Genomic DNA, 26,694 nt, shown 5'->3' with positions numbered 1-26,694 from the left:
GAACATCTTAATGACATGGAATACAGGGGGAAAAAGAAATTGAATGAACATTAATTTGCTTAAACTTTAAAAATATATGAAAATGGGTGTTGTATTTGATTAGCATGGCTTTGGTAAGGCAGTTTTACTTATATCAGTTCAGGAGAACCATTTAAAAGAAGGACGATAAAACAAGGGCACCAGTTCTGTACAAAACAAAGCTACTTCAAAGAGAAGAGGTATGCTGTTCTATTCTGTTGTATTATGTTGAAAGTAGAATGCTGTTGAAATTCTAGAATTTTGTAGAATGCATCATCATTCTAAACAGACATTAAATATTTTCTTTTACATCAAAAAATGAAATATATAAGACTTAATAAATGCTGATAACTATTAAAGGCATATGAAAAGCAGTTTTAGAAGTTGGTATTAGTGTATTCCATTCTCTTTAGTTTGGAAGTTAATCACCATGGCCTCAAAGCATATATTGTTTTAACAAGAAGTCCCTATTCCTTGTCTCATTCTTGATAAGCATGTAGGTCTGAACATATGGCTGATTTTAAGTTTTATGGAGACTATTTCACAGAAGGAATTATCACTAGTTTCTATTTAAATTGGGGTCTGGAAGGCTATGTGTAACAGCATTCCTGATAATTGGTTCTATTATGAAGCACTGTCATGGCAAATTTTCCAACTACAAAACAGACTGCTTAGCACTACCAAGAAAAAGCTGTGTTGTAGTGCTTCAGCAGCACAAATTTCAATTTTAATTGTATACACTAAATCCAATTATACCTCACATAATGTGGATGCCAAACCTGAAATTTGGGGTATGTATTATGAACAACGCAACATTGCCACACAGCATAAAACAAAGACATGAAACACTATGGATTGAATTCTTTTGTAAATATCTTTAAAAGAAAAAGAAAAAAAAGCACCTGTCTATGTTTTCAAAGTAGACTACTCTGCTTCATGTTTTCTCTTGACTTCATCTTTGTAAAGCCTTGCTACTTCATTAAAACATTTTTAACATGTCATATATACATTTTTGAGGTAGCACTCTATAATATATGCATATTCATTCATGTTAACTTTTCTTGGAGTAAGTTAGCAATGTTTTCACTTCCTTCTTTTACCAAGTCTTATCTGAATGGCTTTGAAGAACTAGACAAAAACAGACTTAAACCTAAGTCTTTTTTTCTAAATTAAAAAAAGCAAACACCTAAATATTTCATGTTTGTTTCGGTTCTGATTCATCAATTTTGCTTTGGTTAGAATATTCTGACCTTCTGCTGAGTTTCAACTAACACTAGTTATATAGTATTTCAGGTGAAAAAGAAACCATGAAGTCCTAAAAAAATGTTCTCATAGTTTGATTCTATAAGACAGAAATCTTAATTTATAGATCCAAAAGTTTTACATAAGTATGTATTCTCATTTGAACCAGCCCCTAACTTCTACTGTTCATCCATCGTTATTTAGAAGAGATGAAACTCACAGACATTTGCTGGGAAGAGCAGACTGTTGGGTCTGACCGCTCACATAGGTTCCTGGCTATATTACGGGACCTTCACCTTATCCAGGAAGTGCACAGCCCCACTAGGGGTAACGCCTTGCTGGATCTGGTCTTGGCCATGGGGGATGACCTGGTGAGGGGACTGCAGGTCCTTGACTACCTGGGCAACAGCGATCATCACCTGCTGGATTTCACTATCCAATGCAGGGTGTCAAAGGCGTACACCAAGGTTAATGCCCTTGACTTCAGAAGGGCCAATTTCAATGAGCTTAGGAGACTAGTGGGGGAGGCACTGAGGGCCCAGAAGGTAGAGGAGATGGGAGTCCACAAGGGATGGTTGTACCCTAACGGGGTGATCCTCCAGGCCCAAAGGATAACAGTCCCTGGGAGAAGCAAGGGGGTTAAGAGAGCTCAGAAACCCTCTTGTCTTAGCAAGGCATTCAGCAATGCCTGAGGACTAAAAGGAGGGCGTACAACCAGTGGAAGGGAGAAGCCATCACCAAGAAGGAATGAGTGCAGTAGGGCTATTAGGAAGGCCAAAGCAGGTATGGAAGTCAGGCTAACGTCCAGGATTAAGGACAACAAAAAGTCCTTTTTTCAAGTACATTAGGAGCAAGAAGAGGGCACCAGGCAATGTAGGGCCCCTGGAAGAAGCAAAAGGTAATCTTGTGGCTACACCAGACAAGAAAGCTGATATTTTTAACAGTTTCTTTGCCTCTGTTTTCTTGAACAGGGACCAGGACAGCCCACATACCAGAGGTAGGGGATAGCTCTGTCAGGCCTTCAGTCATCGCAGATATAGTTAGGGATCTTCTGGAAGGGCTAAACAGTTTTAAATCTGCAGGTCCAGATGCCTGCCACCCGAGGGTGTTGAGGGATATGGCAGGGGTCATCGCAGAGCCCTTGGCCCAGCTGTATGAGCATTCCTGGTCATCTGGCCAGGTGCTGGGAGATTGGAAAATGGCTAATGCGGTCCCAATTTTCAGGAAAGGGAGAAGGGAGGACCAAGGTAACTATAGACCTGTAAGCTTCACCTCGGTACTTTGGAAAATCTTGGAGAGAATCATCAAGGAGCACACCTGTGGGAAGCCAGCAGGGGAGATCATGCTCAGGGGCAATCAGCATGGGTTCATCAAAGGCAGGTCCTGCCTGAACAACCTGGTTGCCTTTTATGACCAGGTGACTAAATCCTTGGATGATGGTGTCACCGGGGATGTAGTCTTGCTAGACTTTAAGAAGGTCTTTGATACCATCTCTCACCCCATCCTCATCAATAAATTAAGTGACTGTGGCATTGATGCCTACACAGTTGGATGGGTAAAAAATTGGCTGATGGGGTGCACCCAGAGTGTTGTGGTGGATGGGTTGTACTCAACCTGGTGAGATATGAGTAGTGGAGTACCCCAGGGCTCAGTCCTCAGACCCACACTGTTTAACATCTTTATCAGCAACTTGGACTAGGGGGTGGAAAGCATGCTGTCCAAGTTTGTTGATGACACAGATGTGGGTCGAGGTGGACACACTTGAAGGGAGAGAGAGGCTGCAACTAGATTTAGACAGACTACAAAAGTAGGCAGATGAGAATAGGATGGGGTTCAATGTAGATAAATGCAAGGTGCTGCACTTTGGGAGAAGGAATCCACAGCATACATACAGGCAGGGGAGTTTCCTTCTTGATAGCACAGAGGCAGAACAGGATCTTGGCGTCATTATTGACTCCAAGATGAACATGAGCTGCCAATGCCAGACTGCAGCCAGCAAGGCCAGCCATACCCTGTCATACATCCAAAAAGGCATCTCAAGCCAGTCCAGTGAGGTGATACGACTTTGGTCAGGCCGCTGTGCGACTTTGGTCAGGCCGCAGTTGGAGTACTGCGTCTAGTACTGGGTACCGCACTTCAAAAGGGATGTGGCCAGCCTGGAGAGGGCTCAGAGGAGGGCTACTCGCTTGGTGAGAGGGCAGCAGGACAGGTCCTATGAGGAGAGACTGAGGGACCTGAACCTGTTCAGCCTCAGCAAGAGGAGGTTCGTGGCTGCCTACAAACTCATCAGGGGAGATCAACAGCAAATAGAGCCCTTTTCTCCCACCTGAGGTGAAGAGGAACAATGGTAATAAGCTGATGGAGAATAGGTTTAGGTTAGAGATCAGAGAGCAATATTTTACAGTTAGGGTGGCCAAAATCTGGAACCAACTCCCCAGGGAAGTGGTCCTCACCCCTACCTTGGGCAAATTCAAGAGGAGGTTAGATGATCACCTGTCTGGGGTCTTGTGAACCCAACATTCATTCCTGCCTGTGGCAGGGTGTCAGGCTGGATGATCTGTTCAGGTCCCTCCTGATCCTACCTACTATGAAACTATGAAGGAAGGATTGTAATTACTAGATAGATATGACTAGTGAACTCAAAACTGGTAAGCAGATTGCTGTTGAAATAAAAAAAATCAAACTTGTGCTTTTTAAATAAACAAACAATTTGAAAAGTTGGATGATTAGGCTGGATAATTCCAATTACATACACATCTTTTTTTTCACTCACCTGTGCATTTCCAGATTCCTTTCCAGAATTAAAGTGTCTCACCAGTGTGTTTGCTCACAAGATTACCACTCATTTTTACAAGTTCACTGGGTTCAGAGATGCATTCAAGAAATAGGTTATATAAATAAAAATGTTCACATCTCCTGAGGGAATCCCAGAGGTACAAAAGGTATACAGACTCCTTAGATGATATTTCAGTATGACATTCCTGGCAGAAGATCGTTTCTAACGGGCCACCCCACTCTACCTGGCTCAGTAAGGTATGAGCATCCATAGGCAACAACCTACTGTGTCAGATGCTACGTATTAGCATCTGACACTAGCATAAGACAAAGTAGGTTGTCGCCCACAGAAGTTCTGGCTTCTTCGGACCACATAGTTTCAAAGTTGCCACCCTACCCTAACTTATCCCTTATTTCAAACTGATATAGCTAGCCATCTCTTTGTTCATGAGTGGCTTTACATTAATTGTCTTCTTGTAGCTGAAATTATTCATCAGTTTTGAAAATACTTTAGTTTATTTCTTGGACAACTTGGCCTTTTGGTCTGCCATGCAATTTTGACATATCAGGTTTCAATCTCCTGTTTTCCTAAACAAAAAAGAAGATAAACAATATCATTAATGTAAAGATGTGTTTATATGACATATTTAAGCAAAAAAAGCTTTGGATTCTGAAAGCAGTTCAAGGAAAGCAACATGGAAGTTGCAATGTATAAACCTATTATGATAATATAAGTCAGGAGTCAGTATCCACAGGTTCCACTCATGTTGGTAAAACTATGCTATAGCTCAATTAGTTATCTAATGGAAGATAAGCCTTTTGAAAGAAATCCACTCCTACTCTTTATCCTTCATTTACGGGGTGGTATTTTGGCTACAACCTATACAGAACAATTCACTCATGGGACAGATCCAAACTAGTAAAATAGGCCCCTGAGAAAAATGTAGGTAAGATTTAGGTGTCTTAGTCACAAAAAGCAATCCAGAAACAACCCCTCCCAGCCACTATTAAATCAATTAGACATCTATATACATCAGATGCCTACATTTCTGCACCTATTCGGAGGTATGCTCCAAAGTGATCTTGTTCAAAATGCCAGTCACCTTCTAACTCACACCAACAAGGAGGTCCATAGAGAATGCAGAAGCTCTGTGGCCATACTCAGCTTGGAAATGTGTGGTCCTAGTGATACCTTTTGCATAAGAAACTAGCAGTTTCAAAACTAGTTTACGAAGTGGGAGATTTGAATTCTAGACCTCCTCATGAGAGGAAACTTAAAACCAGATCTTTTATTTCCCAGAAGAATACACCATTTTCCAGGCAATTGAATTTTGTTGGGCAGGGCACCCTTCCTTCAATCCATAGAAGCTGGACCATTGTTGTGCCACCAGGAATATATGAATCATAAGATAGCAAGCTAGAGGGAGACTGACTGTGTCATAAAGTGATTATATGGCTCTTTTCCAGGATCACCCCCCTGGACAGGGAGGGATCTGGATTGTAGTCTGTGTTCCAAGGACTGTTTATGCATTTAATATACCCACCAAATTATTGGTTTGAGTAGGTGAGAGTATCCTTCATCCTTTAGTCACTATGACAGCTAGAGGGAGATCAAGGAGCAGAGAATGTGAGTTTAATCCATTCAGAAAAGCACTCCTTTGACCTTTGAGAGGACCAAGTCCAGGGCACCAGTCCCTTTGCAGGGACTATTTCAGCAATTTTTCTATATAAGTCAAAGTGTATAGGTAATCCTAGTAACAGTAATCAGAAACCAGGCTTCCTTTCTTTTAGGGCAGGTGTGTCAAACTCACCCTGCTCTGCAAGCTACCTCCAGAGTATAGGGTGCCTTGCAGGCTGGATCCAGCAGTGGGGCAAGCAGTGGCGAAAAAGGGTGCGAGGCAGGGAAAGTATCTGAATCCATGAAGGCAGTTTTTCTTAAGTGCTCCTGGGGAAGATTGTTCTTCTGGTGTGGTTTATTACCCACTGAGGTGTTGGGGCTTAAATCCCACTTTACAGAAATGGGAGGCTCCTCTCTGTGGGCCTCACACATGCTGCCCAGCCAAGAGGGGGGGATGCACACGGCAGCTGCCACTATCACCAGGAATTCACACTGTTTGTCCACAGCCAGTGGTGGGAAAGCCGCATCGGACATGGTGGTGCAGTGGCAGCTACCGTGTGTGAGCCCCTGCTCCCCTCTGGCCCGGTGGGCATGTGCAGCTCACAGAGGGGTACTGCTGCCCTCAACCCCCTGACCCTGCTCTGGGTAAGTGGTGTGGAGGATGGCAGCGATGGTGCAGTGGTGCTGGCACGCAGTGGCCACCACCACCACCACACCGCACCATCACCGGCAGCTGCCCCCACACCACACTTCTGCTTACGCGGCAGCAGTTGCCAGAACCATTGCACTGCCATGACCGTGACCTGCACTGCTTGCCCAGAACAGGGGTGAAGGCAGCAGTGCCCCTCTGCAGACCTCACATGCCTGCTTGGCCAAGGGAGGCTCACTCGTGGCAGCCACCACCACAGCACCATGCCCCACATCCCATGCAGCTTTCCAGTCTCTGGCAACAGGCAAGTGGTGCAAGGTGCAGTGGCAGCAGTGTAATGGTGGTGGTGGCTGCTGCACACTAGCTTTCCCCCCACCTCGGCCAGGCAGCATGTGTGTGGCCCACAGAGGGGCACTGCTGCCCTTGTCCCACAAGTTATTGCACAGTAATGCACATGTAGACGACAACAGAGAGCATTAGAGGGGCAGCCTGTGCTCAGACCCAGGACAGCCCCAGACTTAGGCCCTTAAAATCCTGCAAACATTTACAGCCCTGGGGCACACACAGGCAGCCTGAGGCTACTAGTGACTCCTGTGTCCCCCTGGGACAGGCTGCAGGCTAGCTGCACCAGCCTGCCTGCACCTAGGCACTGCTCCCTGGAACCACGATGCTGTACAGCTGCCAGACCCATCCTGTCCAGGCCAGCAGGGTGCTGCAGGATCCTGCCAGGCCTGCCAGCACCCAGACCCAGCTGCAGCCAGCTCCTGGCCATGAGGGCCAATTCCACCTTCCTGCAGCCCACCCTCAACAGCCTTCCCAGAGCCTGCAGGGGATGTGCAACACTGCCTCACCACACGGCTAACAGTCCCAAACTGTGTACCTGTTCTGGGTGCTACAGGCAGCTGCCCAGGCCCAGCAACACAGAGACAGCCACATAGAAGTCTGGAGAGCTGGCACAGGAGCCCTGATGGCCTCATCCTCGCCAACACCAGTGCCCACCACCCGGGGTCCTGACTGGTCCATGGAAGATATTGAAGACCCTGTGGCATGAGGCAGAAGTGCACCACTAGTTCATGCAGGGCAGGTGCTCAAACACCCATGTCTAAGAAGAGCTGTCAGGCCAGATGCAGAAGTATGAGCACAGCTGGTAGGTGCAGCAGTGCTGAATAAAGGTCAAAGTCTTGTGAGCACTGTGAATTTCAATCTCTGGCCACTCCTTTATGCAGCAACTGACAGCAATCCTTGTCCTGTGGGACCCAGGCTGCAGCTGTGCTATGTACAGCAGCACAGGCAGCCTGCCCAAGTTCCCATCCCAGCATGGCACTTGTCCTGCCATGTCACTGGGAGAAGGCCATCACTCCCCAGCCACAGCCCCCAACAGCAGCTCGGGAAGCTGGGGCCAGCATGTCCTGATAATTCTGCAGCCTCAGCCCTAGCCACAAGGCACAGGTGGTCATGTCACTGCCAGCCACCAGCAATGCCAGCTCCTTCTGCCTGGGCACCCACACTTTGCACCCTGCCATCCAAGGACACCACCCAGAGCTACACACCATCACTACCACCCATGGCCAACCCAGCCCTGGCCACATGATAGGTCCCATATTGGGGGGAGGGTCCTCCCCAGCCTGGTTCCTGCCCCTGCCTCTGCCCCTCCCAACCTGGCCTGGCCACACTTCCCTGACTCTGTACCCAAACCCCACCCACAGCATGCAGGGAGGCAGGAGAAAGTGCAAAACTTTATTAAGCAGCCTGTGCATCCTGCACCTATGTGGGCATGGGCCTCTTGCACACTGAAGAATGCATTCATGCTGGCAGGGATGTCCTCCTTGGTTGTGTAGTGCAGCCACAGGTAGTCCTCCAGGTAGCAGCGGAGGTTGTGGGGCAGCCTGGGCTTGCCTCCCCCATACCATTAAAGCTCAGAGTCCCATGCTAGATGTGCAAGTTTGCTTGGGGCATCATGGACATCAACAGCAGCAGAGGACAGTGGGTCAGGCACCTGTCAGCCCATGCAAAGAGCTTCTCATGCAGTGCCGATGATAAGTACAGAAGAGAGATGCTTGGGGTGCAGCAGCAGCATGGGGAGGGCTGGCTCCAGCACCTCCACAAAGATGACCCCTGTGGGGAGGGCAGGGGCACAGGCAACTCCTCACCCCGGGCATCCAAGAAGCCCCCATGCCCTGAGTCTGGGTGCCGTGGACTAAGCAGCAGCATAGCAGAGCAGTTGGCCTGCAGGATGGGGTTGGGGGGGTGGGACAGGCAGCAAGGTTTGGAGCCATGGAAGCAGGTGCTGCCAGTAGCCTTCCCTGTCCCAACCTGGGAATGGGGCAGGGGAGGAAGGCTGCCAGTGGCCAGCACCCAGTGGCCCAGCTTCCCCAGGACAGCAAGTGGGAATGGGGGGGCTTGACAAGGGGCTGCCTTAGCCTGGGCCTGCCCACCTGACTTAACATGATCCTTGGGCATCTGTGCATACCCAACCCATGATCTAAGACTTAGCACTGCACAGCTCCTGGTACAGAGAATCTTATCTCAGAAATATTGCAAACTTTCAGGTTCTTTCTCATCGCTCTACAGGGCCTGCAGCTGCAGGGGAGAAGCTGTGTTTGGCAGTTGGGATGCAGTCTCAGGGTTGCTGATGTCCACAGCCAGGGCCTTACAGATGCACTGGCTCCACCAGAGGAGGACCTTGGACAGGACCCTCCTTCAAGACCCTCCTTCTGGTCAAAGCACTGGAAGATACGCTGGTGGACACCTGGGCCTGGTGGGCGGAGGACATGGCCAATGAGGATGTGCAGAACTGATACAGGGAGCCATGGGACCAATATGAGGGGGCACAGGACTGGGTGGACCAGGAGTTCTGGGTGCAGCTCCTGGCCCTGAAGCACGAGCAGATGGAAGCCCTGAAGGAGCAGGCCATGGTCCTGGCCTGGGCAGTGAAAGCCATGAACAACAACTGTTGGGTGCTGAACACAGTCCTGGCCCTGGTGATCACCTTTGTGACACCTGCTGCTTGACCCTTGACCCTAGCAGCCCTGCCTGTCCCCTAGGAGCTGACAATCACCCAGCAACAGCTGCCCCTCCTCCTGCCCCATGTGCCTGGGAGTGGTTCTTCACAACATCTAGCAGCCAGGAGCCCCTGGCCCAGCTCCCACCCTGGGTCTGGTGCCACCCAGCCCCCCAGCCTGGGCCAAGACCCATTGGTCACCCCAGCTTCATGCAGGCAAAGAGCCTGAGCTGCCTGCAGTGGGGCCAGGACCATATGCTGGCCCTGGACACCAGCTTCCAGATAGGAACCTCCCATGACAGGGGACCAGCAGCCACCATTGCCCCTGGGTGAGTCCCCTGCCCATCAGACTGACTGCAGTGTACACCTTTAGGTGAACAGCCAGAGGCCAGGGTGCTGGCCTCCTGTCCCTGGCTTTGCCTCCTAGGTGCCCTCACCCCACGGTCCCCCACCCCAGGACAGAGCACAAAGCACATTGTAAATAGTTTGCATGGGAAAAAAGTCTTTTATTGTCAATGGGTGGGGTGGATCATGTTTTGTATGGGGAAAGGGGTTCTGTTTGTTGAGGAGGGAGAGGGAGGTAGGGTCTGTTTGATGTGAGGGGAATAAAAAATTGTGAAATGTGTCTGCAGTGGGTGTGTTGATGGGGGTGGGTGGGAGGGGATTCCATAGGTGACAGTCCAGGTAGACTAGAATGGGGAGTGCACGAAAAGGTGGTCAGCCAGTGGCTCCTGCAACCAGTGCCCTGGCTCCCACCAGCGGGTGTGTGGCTCTCCTGGGGCCTCAGTGGGGGTGGTTGTCACTGTCAGCGCCACCACAGTTGGTGCTTCTGCTGCCAGGAACCCTCCAGCCACAATTTGTCATCCCAGGTATGCTGAATGATGTGTAACCACCAGCCCTGGCTGGCCCAGTGAGCCCAGAGGTGGTGGGACTGGAGGCTCAGGAGGGCAAGGGCAGCTCCAGTAGTGGCATCCAGCAGCCCATCATCTGTGTCCCTGCCAGGGTCCAGCCAGCTAGGCAGGATTCAGGTGGCAGCTGCGTGGTGGTGCCGACCCTGGAACAGTGGGTAGTAGCCAGGAAGGCAGTCACTGTATATGGGGGAGCTAGAAGGGCCCAGACAGCTGGAGGCTAGCTGGTGGTCAGCATCACAGGCCAGTAGGGCTAGTGCAGTGGCCAGCAGGAGCCCAGGGCACTGGTCATTGCTGTCAGAGGTAGGAACTTGAGCAGCCATGGTGCAGAGAGTCACAGGCAACAAAGAGAGCACTGCCACATGCTGTCCCTGTGCTGTACATGGTGCTTCTGGCCAGGAAAGTGGCTGGCCAGGGAGAAGACTGGGGCTGGTTTTTAAAGATGGCAGCCAGCTGCTGGAAGCTGCAGCCAGAGCCTCAAATTCACCCTGGTGGCAGCAGGGGCCCATTACAAGGCTGCAGAACATGGGAGCAGTTTGTTGCTGGGGCCAGCAAATCTTCTCCCATGCCACTGCATGTGTAGATGCCTGCCTGGGACCATTTACTTGCAAGTAATTTACCCGCAAGTAAACTGGCCCAGGATCAAATGCATGTGTAGATGTACCCAGAGCTGATCAATTTGAACTCAGACAGTGAATGAAACAAACTTCTGTCAGAATCCTTGGCTCTGATTACTTACTGAACATCACATGAAATTAGGAGTAAAACATGAAAAGATGCTGAGTGAGAGAATAAAGCACTTGAAAGCCCTGCCAAAGTGGAAACTCTCCAGAAATGTGAAGGACAACTGGGCGAGCTGCTTCATTCTGTACCTGCAAGCGGTGGGTGCAGGCCAAAAGGAAGACAGTCGTAAAGTAGCTTTATTTCTCGCAGTAGCTGGTTCCAAATCATGTTGGTTGTTTTGGGTTTTTTTGTAGTAGTATTAGTCATTTTTGGTTAACACACAAAAGGCCAACTGTGTAACTGCATTATAGAAACATGAGAAATGCAGGTGCACCACATAAAAAATGAACCACATGAACAATGTTTTAAACAGAAGGGAGAAAAATGGATAAAAACATAAAAGAGATTGTGAATGATATAATGTTAAATAACCAATCTTTGCACTTCTCTTAACACATTTAGGGGAGTGTTTAAACTGTTTTTGATAAGACACCAGATAAAACATTCAGAGAGACACTACTTGAAAATTCAGAATTAACCCTTGTCCAACCAATTATAATTTGCCAGTGGAAAAGTCACATAGCCCAGGCTAAAGCTTATAGAGACCAGGCAGTGCTCTGACTTGAGGCCAAAATCACACAGAGCTCAAAGTCAGAGTTCACAAGAAATAGCACACAGAACCCTACATGCTTTGGGAAACACCACAAACCAAGATATTGCCTGGCATTTGAAAAGGCTTCAAGGATCACATCCACACAAGTGAGCACATGTCTGCTGTGCTGTCTCAAAGCAATTTGAGATGCCACCAGAGGCACACCATGAATTAATAAAATGCTTCCTGTGCTACAAATATGCACCGCAGACTCTGGTTGATACTGGGAAATCCTGGTAGCAAAAGAAAACATGCCAGAAAAAAGTGGCAGAGGGCACACTCCTGGAACATGCACTGAAGCAATTGGAGGCTGGGTCCTCCATAGAGATGCTCTAGCACTGGGCCAGAGCATCTCTATGCCTTCTGGATGCCCCTGCTGCTCCTGCATGCTGCCTTGGCATGCTGGAGGAAATAGAAGTGGGGCACGGCTGGCAGCAGTGGCTTAGAGTTGACTCCATTCCTGGTAAGCAAGGATGTTGGGGTGGGTGGACTGTGGGGATGAGGGGACTGTGTGGGGGTGGGAGGAGGACTATGTGGAAGGGGCGGGTCCCCTGTCTGCTCCCCACCACAGCACACAGCCCCCTCTCCCCCCTCACAGCAGCAGCATCCACCAGCAGGCCTTCATGGTGCTCATGACCTCATGCAGGCAGAGTCCCCCAGCAGTCTGTGGCACCACCTGAGACCTGGGGGCTACATGTAGTACACAGAGTCAGCCCAGTCCACTGTTGCACATTTTCAACCAAAACTGGGCCAGCTCCTGCTGTCACCCAGGCCCCCAGGCCACGCCCCACAAACCTCACCCCCATCCCTGACACCTCTTCCCCACCCCTCCAACCCCCCACAAATATCACACCCTGTGTGCCCAGCCACCAGATGGGACAGGACCTGCTGGTGGGAGCCATGGCTGCAGGGGTAACTGGTCCAGACAGGTGCAGCCCTGGCCAGGGGAAGGAAGGGAGCTCCTGGTCCCAGGAACCACTTGTGGGTTGTGATGGGCTGTGGGGAGAGGTGGAGTTGGTAGCAGGGGTGAGTGATGTGCAAGAGATTGAGGTCATAATGGGGTCTGTGGGTGTATGTGATGGGACAGGGGTGGCAACAGGGGTGTGAAAGAGAGAGAGAAAGAGATGGGGGTGGAGTATGGGGGATCTCTCTGGGTAGGAATGGCCTCCAGAGCCAGGCTTCGAGCCCCCCCTGCCCTCCTATAGCAGTCTGTTTAGGGGGAGGCTAGCCTGGAAGCATCTCAGGCCAGACCAATCCCTGAGCTCCAGAGCTACAAAGCAGTGGGTGGGTAGCTGCAGCTGCACCATGGCCTGGTGCTGGGACAGAGCTGCTGCCAGGAGGGACTGAGTGAAGGGCAGATAAGGGCTGTGGGTCAGGGGTGAGGGGCACTGGGGGGGCTGTGGGTTGGGAGTGAGGGGCAAGTGCTTTGGCAGGGCACCGGCATATCAGTGTTGCTTAGTGCCATAAAGCAGCTGCAGATCCAGCTGCAGCTGTCCCCATATCCTGGTGAGCAATGGGGGCAGGGGCAGCTCTAATTTTTCTATGATAAAAAAAGCAAATGCTAAAGTTTATAGATATTTAGAATTTATTTTATTATGATGATAGAGGCACCGGTAGGTTTCCAAATTTGTTTAAAATTGTAAATATATAAATAGAACATTGCCCAACTGATCTCTCTCTAAATAGCGGCATTTCATTTTTATCACAGAAGAATATGGATTTTGGATATGTTAATGAGAGAATTTGGGGGGGGTTAAAAGACAATTTGCTGTTTTTAAACAGAGACCACCTGGATCCCTGTTGGTAAGGCAAGTGGTGGGACCTGGGGAGAAGAGCTTGTCCAGGGCCAGCACTGGGCACCCAGCTGGAGGGCAGATGAGGTGGCTGACCTGGCCATTTGGGGCCAGGAGAACACACTTTGACAGTTCAAAGTGAGCCACTGCAATGAACACATCTTCTGAGTGAAAACTGCCCAGACAGCAGAGCTGGAGTACCAAAAGACTTGACAGTAATGCCACCTGAAGGCCAACTGTGCAGCTGCAGGCCATTGGCAGCTGGCCCAGGGATGCAGGCTGCTCCGTTGCAGTGTCCATACCACATCCCTGTGCAGTCCCTGTCTGCATCTGGCAGGCACACAGCCATGGGGCCTCAGGTCCAAGGGGGCGGATGCTGTTGCAGGTAGCAGCAGGTCACAGCCAAGCAGCAGCCCCCACTGCCAGACTGATGTAGTGGGTAGAGGGTGCAGGGGCTACCATAGACAGAGGGAGAAAATATTATTTAGGGGGGCTGAGTGCATGCATCGGCACAAGAACTACAACTCCTATCATACTCTGCATGGTGTGATGCAAGTGCGGTTACCCTCTTCTTCAGCAATGTATAGCTGAGCATGTGTGGACCACTGGCCTGGCTGCACAGGCCAGCTTCCAGCCACCACAAAATTAATTTGGCAGGGCTTAGCCCTCCATTCCCTAGCCTTCTGTTGCCTATGGGGACTACTCTAGGTTACGGCTGCTTCAGCAATCCAGCTGGCATAAGGGGCTCATGTCCCCAGATATCAGCTGGCCAGGCCTCAGAAGCTCCTGAGGGCAATTAGCCCTGAGCTTCTGGCCAGGGCAGTTTTTTATACTGCTGAGGCCTCACAGGTGCTGGCCCAGCCCTTAGCATCCCCTGGGATCAGGGAGGAACTGGATGGGGTCATTTTGCCCTGAGTGGCACAATTTGCCCCATTCCAAAGTGCACATATCCATATGTGCTGAGGCATAAATTTGTGCTGCTGCTTTTTGAGCTGCTGCAAGCACACATTCCTACATGTGTGGACTTGCCCAAAACTGCCTTCAATCATATCACTTCTGTTACCTCTCAGCTCCATGTTCTTGAGGAACCCTGGCACAGGACACAGCCTGTTTGACTCGCAAAGAATTCCCCCCCCACCTCTACCTGAACAAGAACTGATTACGAAAGGCAACGACAATGCAGTGGGAGACACACCTAAAGCCCTCCAGATAAGGGAACAACTGCCCTAGGTCTCTTTTGCATCCGAGATGGAAACACATGACCATTCATTTATATCGGAGATGGAGAACAGAACGCCCAAAGCAAAGACCACAGTGAATTCTGAGATCAGAAAAGCAGGGAAGCACTGCATGATGGGGAATCTGTGCTCCAAATGCTAATCAACCCACATTTACACACACCCAGCTCAGTATTTATCAGACCAATTCTAATCTGGATTTACAAAGAACCCCCCTCCCCCCCATACACACACCTCATCTAACCAAAACTAAGCAGAAGTAAAGTTTAATAGGCATCTCAGGTCATACATTTTCCGGTCCCACTATGGGAAGCCTATTTAAACTTGATTGACTAAAATTCGGTTGCCAGCTTAGGGAATGCTGAGGCAAGAGACTGAGTCAGAGGGGGTATGGGCAACATTTGAACAAAGCTAAAGGGTTCATCACAGCATCCAGACTGTTGGAGCCCTGACCACAAGTGTTGTCATACTTTTCCCGTGATGACTGGTGGAAGTCCTCCCCATGAAAGTTTATGAAAAGTCATACTAAGCTGAGGCTTGTTCACAACAGCTAAAAATACAAAACCCTGACGCTGCAAGCTATCTTTTGTTTCTGAAGAAACAATGAGGTATCGCATCCAATATATCTGCTATCCATAAGAATTTCAAGCTGGCTCCTAAATGTCTAGTTACTCCTAAACCTTATATTTTTACTGGTTATTAATCAGTTTCTTGAGATGTTCCAAACCAGCTAACCCCTTGTCCATAGAAAATACAATTATCGACACAATTAAAAGGATGCTTTGGAGAAGCTGAACTTTGGGTATAAAAATCTGTAAAAAAAAGCAGCAAAGTTGTGCTTCAAGAAGAGAAATCTCTTTGACACTATCCACTGTTGTTCTCAAGAAGCTGGAAGAAACACATCATCTCCCTTCAAGGATTGTGCTAAGAACTTTACCTGTCAGCATTGGAACCCGAGGAGCTTGGAGTAGTGAGATCCCAGCTCTCTCTCTCTCTCTCGCTTTTCTCTTTTCTGTCTAGGCATAGATTTCTGAACCTGAACTGTATTAGTTAAGCCTGAGCTAAGTTTCCCCAAAACTTAGTGAAACTGGGGTAGCATTGTAATTGTTTGTGTTTGTTTTCCTTTGCATGTCTATTACTACTAGTACCATTTTATATTTCATATACTTATCAATAAATGACTTTTATAGTCATTTAGTAACTAGGTGTAAGTTTTCTTCTCTACTTTCCTTCCCCACTTGCTCTGCAGCACCACTTCTTTTACCTAAGCTAAATATCGCTGTGAAGCCCAGAAATACTGTGGGGTCTGCTCATCAAGAGGCTACCCATACTAGGACAGTTAGGACAAAATAATGAACTGAATGCTGGCCCATGAGGGTGTCAGCTGGACACCCAGCCAGATTCAGAGGTATTCTGTTCACCTGTGTGCTTGTGTCTGACTGCATTTTATTGTTACCTTAATGAACTGATTTCTGGCATATGAGGGTGTTAGCCTGTTCATGCTGAACAACCTGGCTGGGTCAGGCATGTCATGTTAATCTGTGTGTGTGTATGACTGATTTGGTGACTGGAGGAACCCAGCCCCATTGAAACTGAGTCCTGCAAGATAGCTCCATTGGGGGTGAGGACTTGCAGAAGGGAGACATACAGCTCCATACAGAAACACAAGTAGCACAAACAGCACATTGATAGAATTACAAAGACCCTGGAAATGTTATCTCTAGTAAATGAGCACACCCCAAAGTGATGGGCAAATCTGGTAACACTTTGTAAGAGTTTGCAAGTAATGGATAGTATGTAGAGCAAAGGCAAAGAGGATGAAAACACTGCCATTATTTTGGAATAACTTCACAGAAGCAACTGAAAAGACTGAAGGAGAAGAAGAATGGTCTATTGGAAAGCTGTTAATTTTGACATGTGCACAACCCAGTGTGGTATTAGAAACTGATTTTAGCAGAGAGAACAGCCACTGTTATCTGAGTACAATTCATGGCTTATATTGGAAAAGCATATACTATTATTTTAGGCTAAATGTGTTAGGACCTTTGTGTTACCAAGAATGTGAGAAAGTCTTCAAGGCAGAAGACCAAAAAAAGTGAGGAAAAGTGTAAGAATATCTACTGGGAAGAAGGGAAAATTTCAGCAGAATACAGTCAGATTTTGAAAAGCACAACCATATCAGAACTGATAAACCCAGGAAAGACCTTACATCCTTTTGCCATTAGGAAGAGGCCAAGAGAGAAACTGGACAGCTATCACTGTTCTGAAATCCATAGAAGAACAGACCGGGTACAATCATTGATCACTGTAGGAAAAAGAAAAACTGGAACACTTTACATAGACTGAAAATCATTAAATAAGTATATACAGAGGTAAAACTGCCACTTATCTACAGGCATGCCTTCCAGAAATGCCTATGGATATCACCAGTGCCAAATATTTTTGTCTTGAGCTTATCAAAAATGTTTTATTTTCTGAAAAAAATGATTTTTTCCAGTTTTTATGGTGTTTAGCTAGAATATTTGAAAACAATGTTGAAAACAATGTTGAAACATTGTTTTCAAATAGACCAAAAGCTATTCTTAAAAGTTTTCTGCAATGAGAATTTTTCAAAAACACAATTCCAGTTAGATAACGTTAAATTATTTAGTTCTGATTTTATATCATATTATAAATTATTCTAGTTATTATAATGGTATGATACTTTGTTATAATAATTATTTCATGTTAACTATGTTCTATTAATTATATTGGGTGTTACCAAAAATGCAGAAAAAAGGTTTAGGGTTTTTTTTAATGAAAACTAGAAAAAATCATTTTTTTCAGTAAATCATTTTGGTAAGTTCAAGACAATTGTAAAGATGACCACATGTGCACTACTTTGAACAGAGAAAAAAAAATTCTCTTTGTCCTGAACAGTGTGCAAAGTGACTGCTGATCAAACTGGATTTGTTAGGTGATACATGGCATGGGTCTGGCTACTGCTGCAATACTGTGTCAAATGTCAACATCCATACTTTATAAATAACACTTAAAACTGGTAGTGGGTGTACACAAAAGCCACCCAAATGTTCCCTCATGATTATAGCCTGCAATCCTTACTCTTGTTGAGTCACACCTTACTCCACAAGTAGTCCCAGTTAAATAGGATTTACCACATAGAGCTGTGTTTAAAAATCACAGTTTTGCCCAGTGGAACTATTCAGTTTCTAACCAAAATAGGCATAGTAATCAAGAGTACATGTATGCTGTATTCAAAATAAAGGTTCATCCAAAAACTTTCTCCTTTTTTACTCTTGTTCATTAGAGAATTTCAACAGTTTTCCCAAAATAAAGTGAAATTTCTCATTCATGCATAATAAGTTAAGATACTAGTAAAGATTTTTGGTTTGTTTTCAGTGTATGCCTATTAATTAACCTATTAATTAGTAACATCATGCAATCCTTTCTCATGAGAAATTACCACTGACTTCAATAAGTGTGTTGCTTAAGCAGAGTGCTGGATTCATCCCATCGATTCTACATGCAGACAAAAGCAATATGTGAGTTTTGCAAGCATGGCTTAAAGAGGCACTGTGTTTTAATCAACAGGCTGTAAAAGCCAAAGTATTTTCTAGTGGTTCTTTTCTTTAAAGAAATGCCAACTGTTCAGATTTCTCCAATTAAATACATTAATAGAATGTTTTTATACAGAAACAGGAATCTCTAACTAGAGGAGACAACCCTTATAAAGCTAAACGTTTCATTTCCAATTATAACCCTTGGGAAATAGTGATAGGAAAAAGTGCTGGCTTTTACATACCAGAAGGAACAAGTCAAAACTGACTTTCTTAGAGATTTTTTTTTTCCACCTTATCAGAGCTGTACACAGTGGCACCTTCTGACCTATCATGTTGAAGATGTTCAGGCTATTCAGCTATAAGAATACACTGCAGCAGCAAGTCTGAAATGAATTTCCTATTGAAAACACATTGATAAAATGTTGGCAGGTAAAAGTAGCCGTATGCGATGGAAAGAAAATGACTTTGAAAATGCCCAACCGAATGTTCACTTTTTGAGTTAAACAAGTAGTTGCCTGAAGCTTTTCCTGTAATCAGGAAACTGCACATCTTGCAAATTATATTAGGAACTAGATTCCTCAAGCTGAATAAATATCCTACCGTGCCTAGGATGGGCCAAGAAATGGCATGATTCCAGACTTTCTTATTTGGGATATATCCATTTTTATAGCCCAAATATGCCTTGGTTGCGTTCACACAGCTCCCACTGAAGTCAGAAATTTTGTGGGCTGAATTTACCCCTTAGTACTTATTACTGTACATGAAACTAAATGAATGAAATGCTGACAGTATGACAGGTTTCCAGTAGTGAGTCAAATGTTATGATTTATACAGCGTTTTTAACTTCTGACTGTAAATCCATTATCTATGACTATGTTTAGATTGTCTCTAAAAAGTTTAGCTTGTCAGTATAAGTTTAGATCACAATAGCACATTTACTTGAAAAAATGGAATGAATGTTATAATGCTGTTACATACTCTACAGTAAAATATAATATGATAATATGATAATATGCATACAAATGGTGGAAGAGCTCCCAATAACATATGTGGACCCCCAGATGAAAGGATATATTCTGGATGAATCAGCAAGAACTGCTCCTTAGGACTGCCGTTACAGTGTGGGCGTTTCAAACTCTATAGCATAAAGCTGTCCTCAAAAATAATAATACGGCATTATGGACTGTTCCAAAGATATTTTTTCTGTAAAATATCTTATGTTCCAAATAACAGATATCTATTTATATAGGTCCCAAAATAAGAAGATAAGGTTAAGCATGCAGTTTATTAGATTATCAAAGCACTGTCATGCTTGATATTCAATCAGATTCTAACATTTCTTTTGGAGTCAGGGGAACCGTACCAAAAAGACACCGTACAAAAACTACAGTGAAAATCTCAAGACAAAATCTGTGTTGAGTGTTCACTCCAAATCCTAATAACCTTTTATTAACCCCTTCCTGTTAGTCTCTGTTCCATTATTTCAGGGCCCAAACAAAAGAAAGAAAGACTTTTAATTACTTTATTCAGGGGTTAAGGTATACAAAAATGGTGGCCGTTTACAAAGCGAAAACACAAACAAATTACTACCAAACCAAACCAAACCCAACCAAACCAAACCAAACCAAACCACCAAACCAAACCAACTCAAACTACCCCACCAAACCAAACCAAACCAAATCAAACCAAACCAAATCAAACCAAAACAAACCAAATCATCCCACCAAACCAAACCAAACCCAAACCACCAAACCAAACCAAGAATACTATATCATTGTATCCAACACATCACACCGTGACAGACACCTTCGCTGCATTTCACGTCGTGTCTTACATGTTAATTATGTGGTCGGAAAGCCAGCCACACAGTCATAACTATATAGATAAACAATTCATACCCTGCTCCATCCCATCATACACATAACAAAACCTTCAACTTCCCACACAAAAAGAAAACAAAAAAGCAGCCTGGTGAGGGCCAAGGTGCGGCATGAGCTGGAAGTTGTAGTTCAACACCAAGCCAGCCCGGTTGCCCAGACCAGTCATGACATCAGAGCGCGTATTTGAGACAGCAGTCCTCCACATGGCACAGCGCTCCTTCAAGAGCCCAGCGTGTCTCAAAGGTGGGCACCGCCCACCGGAGCACAGCATGCTCAAACTCCAGTGAGAGGCGCGAATGCACCAGGAGGTGGAAAAGCCGCAGGGCAACATCTGAGCCAGTCCCAGCAAGCTGGTTTCAGCGGCTCTTGAGGACGGCCAACTTGGCCTGACCCAGTAAAAAGTTGGCCAGGCAGACAAGGCCCTTTTCAGCCGCCCAGTATGGGTAGGAGCACATGTAGGTGGTCTCCGAAAAGCTCCTGCCCAGCACCTGCAGCAGCGGCCTGAGGGTGACAAAGAGCGGCTGCAGGCGGGGACAATCAAGGAAGGCACGAAAGAAGGTCTCCTCAACACCCCCTAGGCAGAAGGGACAGGTTGTCGAGGTGGATGGGTCAAAGTGGGACGCAAACATGCCAGTGGCTAGGATGCCGTGCAGCAACCACCACTGCAGGTCGCCAGTCTTCCTGGTGGATGGCAGCTTATACAATGTGCACCATGTCGGGTGGGCTGGTGGGGAATATGGCGGCCCCAGGTGCTATTGTCACGGTGTATCAGGGTGGCCTGCCAGCACTTGGGCATGGTGGACATGAACCACACAGGTGTATAAACTTCTACGTGACAGAAAAGCAAAAGGGCAACTCATGTCACTGTAAGGAGGCACAGGGCCACCAGCCAGATCATCGGCCACGGCTGGGGTGACTGGTAAAGCAGGAAAAGCCTCACTCAGGGCATCCTCAGTGCAGGGGACCTCCAAGGTGGCTGTTCAAAAGTGTAAGGTCCAACAGAAAGAGCTCCCGGTCAAAGCTGAGGGCCCCCACCCTCTGCAGAAACCAGCATGCCAGGCATTGCCAGGTAGGCGCTCCTTGCTGTACAGGAGTTTCTGAAGGGCCTGAAGGCAGAAGGCGACCACCCTGCTCACAAAGTCAACCAAACTCTGGCCCCCCTCAGTTACAGGTAGGTAAAGGACAGGTCGTGAGAGCCAGTGGCGCCCATCCCAGAAAAAGTCAACCAGGAGGCACTGGAGTCTCTCGAGTAGGTCCTCTGGTGGATCAAGTATGGTACACCGGTGCCACAAGGTCACTGCCACTAGGTTGTTCACAATGAGGACGCGTCCACGGTAGGAGAGGCTGGGTAGGCGCCAGTGCCACCTTTGTAGGTGAGCCTCCACTCCTTCCTTGAGGCCATCCCAGTTGTGCGCCATGAGGTCAATGGCCCCAGGAACACACCCAGCATCTTAAGGCCCTCGTGGCACCAGGTGAGGCCCCTGGGCAAGTCTGGGGGGGCCATGGTGATCCACTCTCCAAGCAGCAGGGTATCGCTCTTGGCCCAGTTGATACGGGCCAAAGAGGCGTGTTCGTAGGCTTGCTGGCAGGCTGTCAGGGCCTCCACATCTTCCTGGGTGTTAAGGAAGATGGTCATGTCATCTGCATATGCTGATAGCCGCAGCAGAGGGGCAACGGATGGGCCCACGCTGGTGGCAAGGCCACACCACTCAGGCAGCGCTGCAGTGCATGCAGCAGTGGCTCAATGGTCAGGGCATAGAGCACTCCTGAAGGGGGCAGCCCTGACGGATGCCTCTGCATGCAGGGAATGGGGCACAGAGCACCCCGTTTACCTTAAGCAGGCTGGAAGTGTCTTTATACAAGACCCAGAGGGCGCCGGTGAAAAGGGGCCCAAAGCCAAAGGCCTCCGGGGTCTGAAAAAGGTAGGCATGATCCACCCGATCAAAGGCTTTCTCCTGATCCAGAGAGATAAGGCCAATGTCTAGGCCAAAGAGTTCACTGGCTGTAAGTAGGTCGCACAGCAGAAACAGGTTGTCTTGGAAGGTTCTGCCCGTCATGCAGTAGCTCTGCTCAGGTCCAGTGACGGAAGCCATGACAGTGCGGAGGCAGGTGGCCAGCGCCTTGGCCAGAATCTTGTAATCCGTGCACAGCAGGGAGACCGGCTGCCAGTTCTTAATGCAGCCAAAGTCTCCTTTCTTGGGCAGCAGCGTGAGCACTGGACGGCGACAAATGATTGGCAAGACCTTGTTGGCAAGACTCTCCTGGAAAACATGCAGGAGGCAGGGGCCGAGAAGAGGCCAGAAAGTCTTGTAGAACTCAGCAGGTAACCCATTGAGGCCTGGGGCTTTGCCGAAGGCGAGGCCAGCTGCGGCCGCTGCCAGCTCCTCCAGAGACAATTCCTTCTCAAGCTCGCCAGCCTCCAGGGCACCAGGGCGCGGCAGGACTGCACGGAGTTCCCATGTGGCCTCAGGGCAGGACGGATCAGCCTCAAACAGGTCACAATAGAAAGCAACAGCCTGCTCATGTACTTCACCTGGGTCAGTGATGACCTGGCCCTCAGAGGTCTTGAGGTGATCTAAGACTTTGCTCGCTGCCCGCCGTCACTCCAGGTTGAAAAAGAAGCGGGTGGGGGCATCTGTTTTGGCCAGCTCTTGGCAGTGGGTGCAGATCCTCACTCCACAGGCCTGTGGAAGAAATCAAACTTCATGTTGTGGTTGAATCAGAACTGACAGAGTCAGCTTTTCTTTATTTAAGGCTATACTGTGATCACAGGGAGAATTCCATACAGCAAGGGGAATCACCCACCTGTCTGTTTCAAAGGATTTCTCAGACTCTCTAAGTTTACAAGCGTATTTATACTAAAGACAGAGAAAGAGATAAAAAATACACCTTGGAGAAACAAAACAATAGTAAATTACACAGAAACTTAGAAAGTTTACTTAAACAATTATCTGTGCATAGGGCTATCCCAAGGCATGCAGGAATGCACAGAGCAAGATATCAAGATAACCCAAGGAATGCAGGAATGCAGATTCTTTATCTCAGAACATTTGAATTAAGTAGTATCAGCATGTCTGGTCTTTGTCTGTTTTTCTAGCCAAGTAAGCCAATTACTTCTACAGGCCGCACTCTCCGCCAAGTCAAGCAGGCACTTCCTACAGAACCGGAGGCTCTCACACAGCACTGCAACACTGCTGGCTGCCAACAGGGCAGCCTCAAGCTCTACCACGTCCTCCTCCAGCTCTCTGATATGGCAGTGGAGTTCATTTGTGGCCAGCTGAGTGTACTGCTGGCAAAAAGCCCAGATCTGTACCTTGCCCACATCCCACCATAGCTTCCAGGAGGAGTAATTCAGTCTTGTGGCCTCCCAGCCCCGCCAAAAGTTGGCAAAGCAGTCCCAGAAGTAAGAGTCCTGAAGCAGGCTGATGCTGAAGCACCAATGAGGCGCCCGTGTGCAGGTTCTCCCTGGCAGGCTCAATTCACAATAAGCCAGGCCATGATCTGACAGGCCCAAGGGAATGATGTGGCCGCTGCATAGGAGTGGCAGGTGGTGCCTGGTGAAATAAATGCAGTCGAGGCAGGCCATAGTGAGACCCCCGACACTCATTCTAGCCCAGGTGTACTGGCGCGCGTTGGGGTGCAGGACTCGCCAGACGACAACGAGGCCTGCAGTCTCCAAAACGGACTGCAGCTTGCGGACTGAGGGTAGGTAAGGCTCAGGCCCTGTATGGTCGATTGGGGTATCAGTGGTACAATTAAAGTCCCCACCTACAAAAAGCAGGTCGTCGTCCTCACTGACATCACGCAAAAGACTGGCCAAGTTCTCAAAAAAAGTGACCATCTCCTGGCCATCAGAAGGTGCATAGATGTTGATGAACAGCAGATGGTGTTGTGCTAGGGTGACGCGGATCGTCAACAGGTGGCCAGGGACAATCTTGCGTGCCACCGCCGTATCACACTGAAGTTGTGACAATAGGAGAATTGCGACCCTGGCGCTAAGATTGGTGTCGTGACTCAAGAACAACTGGCCTTGCCAGGCAGCGTGCCAGGCCAACTGGTTGTGCCTGTCGGAGTGTGTCTCCTGGAGGAAGGCGACAGACAGCCGCTTCTGGTGCAGGAGCTCCAGGACGGCCTCCCGCTTCACCGGATCTCGACAGCCATTGATGTTAAAAGTGCCAATGGTTATGGCTGCCATGGGTGTGGGTATGGGAGAGGAAGAGCGAGGTAAGGTGTAGACAAAAGAGCAAGCCCCCAAGAGCAGAGCAAAGGCAGAGACAGGTCAAAAAAAAGGCCTATCGTGCCCTACTGTACTCCAGGGACCCCTTCAGGCCCCACTCATCTCATACCCGCTGGGCGAGCTTCTCCAGATGATAAGCCATCTGCCTAGTGCCCAGATCTTGCTGCATTAGCTTGGCCACAGCCCTGGCAGTCTTGATGAAAACTTTAGGGTCCGTGCACCATTGGGTGATGTGTGCCGCTATGTTCTTTTGCCCTTTTGTCTGTTTTAAAAAGGTTAGGAGCCCCCCATAGTCAGGACCGACCTAGGGGGGGTCTGCCAACATGGGCTGCACATTTCCAACAGAGGAGTGGTGAGGCTGCACACTGGTTGGGAGCTCTGCATCTACACCCTCAATATCTAAACCCATCAACCTCCTCTGATCGTCTAGGTCAAGGTCTGGCTCTTGAATAGCAAACCCCACCTTCTTGGGGGGAGAGAGGTCATCCCAGTCTCGAGGTCATTTACGACACTCAGAAAGCTGGATTTCCATCTCACTAGCCTTCTCATCTAATTCAGTGACTTGGGATGTGACCAAGAGGTCAGCAGACTCCTCCGCTGCCCCCTGGGTCAGACCTCCAGAAGAGAGACATTGTGCATATGTCTTCCTGCCACCTGTATCTGAGAGCTGGGAGATAGGTGAGGGGTTAATGACCCCTGTCTTCGCCTCCCCCACCTCCAAACTGCCCTCATCCCCGGTCAACAGGGTTGTTGACATGACAGCCGGAGCAGGGCTGGGGTCTCCAGCAGGGGCCTCCCCAGCACCAGCTGAGGAAGGCCTCAGTGGGGATGGGGAGTCCTGAGGGGTCCCTTTCACTTTCTTGTCTTTGTTCTTCTTCTTCTTCTGTTGTGTGGCAGATGGCCCATCCTTCATAGAGGATGGGCCAGACTGCTTCTGGCTTGCCTCCCCAGAGCCAGCCACCTCAGACAAAGCCATAGGGCAACTTGTAGGAGGCCTGAGCCCCATCATCCGATGGGGCCTTGGTGCCACAATCGCTGACCACTCCAGCCTCAATTGGGGAGGTCAGAGCAGGCAGGGGGGAAGCAGAAGCATCTGCCTCTCCACCTGGTGGCATCTCTGTACTGGTGGGGGTGGGCACTGTAGGTGGAATGAGTGGGGGGGTTGGGGCCTAGTCCCAGCCCCTCCGCCGGACAACACTCCCAAGCCAGAGACTTCAGCCCCCTCAGATGGAACAGGGGTAGAAGGAGGTCGGGAAAGGCTCCCTGCCTCACTGGGTGGGGCCTGCATCCCAGAAGTTGATGGCCCATCCGTCGGCATCGCTGTAGTCACCGATGTTTTGGCTGATCCCCCCTAGCACTGAGCTGCTAGGTGGGAAGAGCTCCCACACTGAAAACACGTAGTTTCCCCAAAAGAAAAATAGATCACATACCTCCGCCCATTGAAAATGAGGCTCAAGGACTGAGGCAGAGACCGTGGGCCCTCCCTAAAAAGCATGAAAACCTGCCTTTGAGAAGACAGGACATGCCTCAGTTTAGGGTTTTTACTCCCTATGGTCAATCGGCGAAAAGGACTCGTAAGAACCCCATAGGGCTCAAGTACTTTGGCCAGGTCTCGATCAGTCACATGCAGGGGCACATTAGAAATCACCACCCTCACTGCTAGGGTGTCTAGGGGTGACAAAATAATGTGTGCCTGCAATGTCCAGGCCCTCTGCGCACACCCTGTTAACTAGGATAGGATCGCTCAGATAAATCATCGGGACCATGTTGACGTGACCTGCATAACGTATGGTATGCTGTCCCAAGAGACTAGCAAGAGCACCTATGCAGACCTCAACCCCAATGAAGGGAGGGGTGTAAACCCTCAAACCATAGGTAATGGGGAGGTTCTGGGAGGCATCCTCATGCCAGCTGCTGGGTGTAGGAGCAGCTGAATGGGTTAATTAACAGGGTTAACTTCCAACTATAACTAAGCAAAGCAACAGCAAAAAAAGTTTATACTAACTAAAAAAGATAAGTGTCCAGGAAAGTGGCCAGAAAACTCTAGATGGGAAGGGGTAAAGAGGCGGAGAAAAAAAAGCGGCTGGTGTTTGAAAAAGCGAGAAAAAAAATAGAAAACCAAAGTGGGGGGAAGGGGTAATTAAGAGCACCCCGCGGAAGGCAAGCTAATGGAAGATAACTCCCCGCTACAAGCAAACAGAAAAGAAAAGAGAGAAAGAAAGAGAAAGAGACAGTAAGACTTTTGACTTTTTAAATACTTTATTCAGGGGTTCAGGGGTACAACAATGGTGGCCGCTTGCAAGCGAAAGCACCAACAACTTACTACCAACCCAAAACCGAGATCGGACAAGTCTCTTTGTCCTCGGATCCAGAACCCAAATTGGGCAAGGGAGTTAATGC

Source organism: Crocodylus porosus, unplaced genomic scaffold (assembly GCF_001723895.1).
Source record: "Crocodylus porosus isolate Cpor-Errol unplaced genomic scaffold, CroPor_comp1, whole genome shotgun sequence".
Classification (NCBI taxonomy): Eukaryota; Metazoa; Chordata; order Crocodylia; family Crocodylidae; genus Crocodylus; species Crocodylus porosus.
This window is presented reverse-complemented; position numbering follows the sequence as displayed.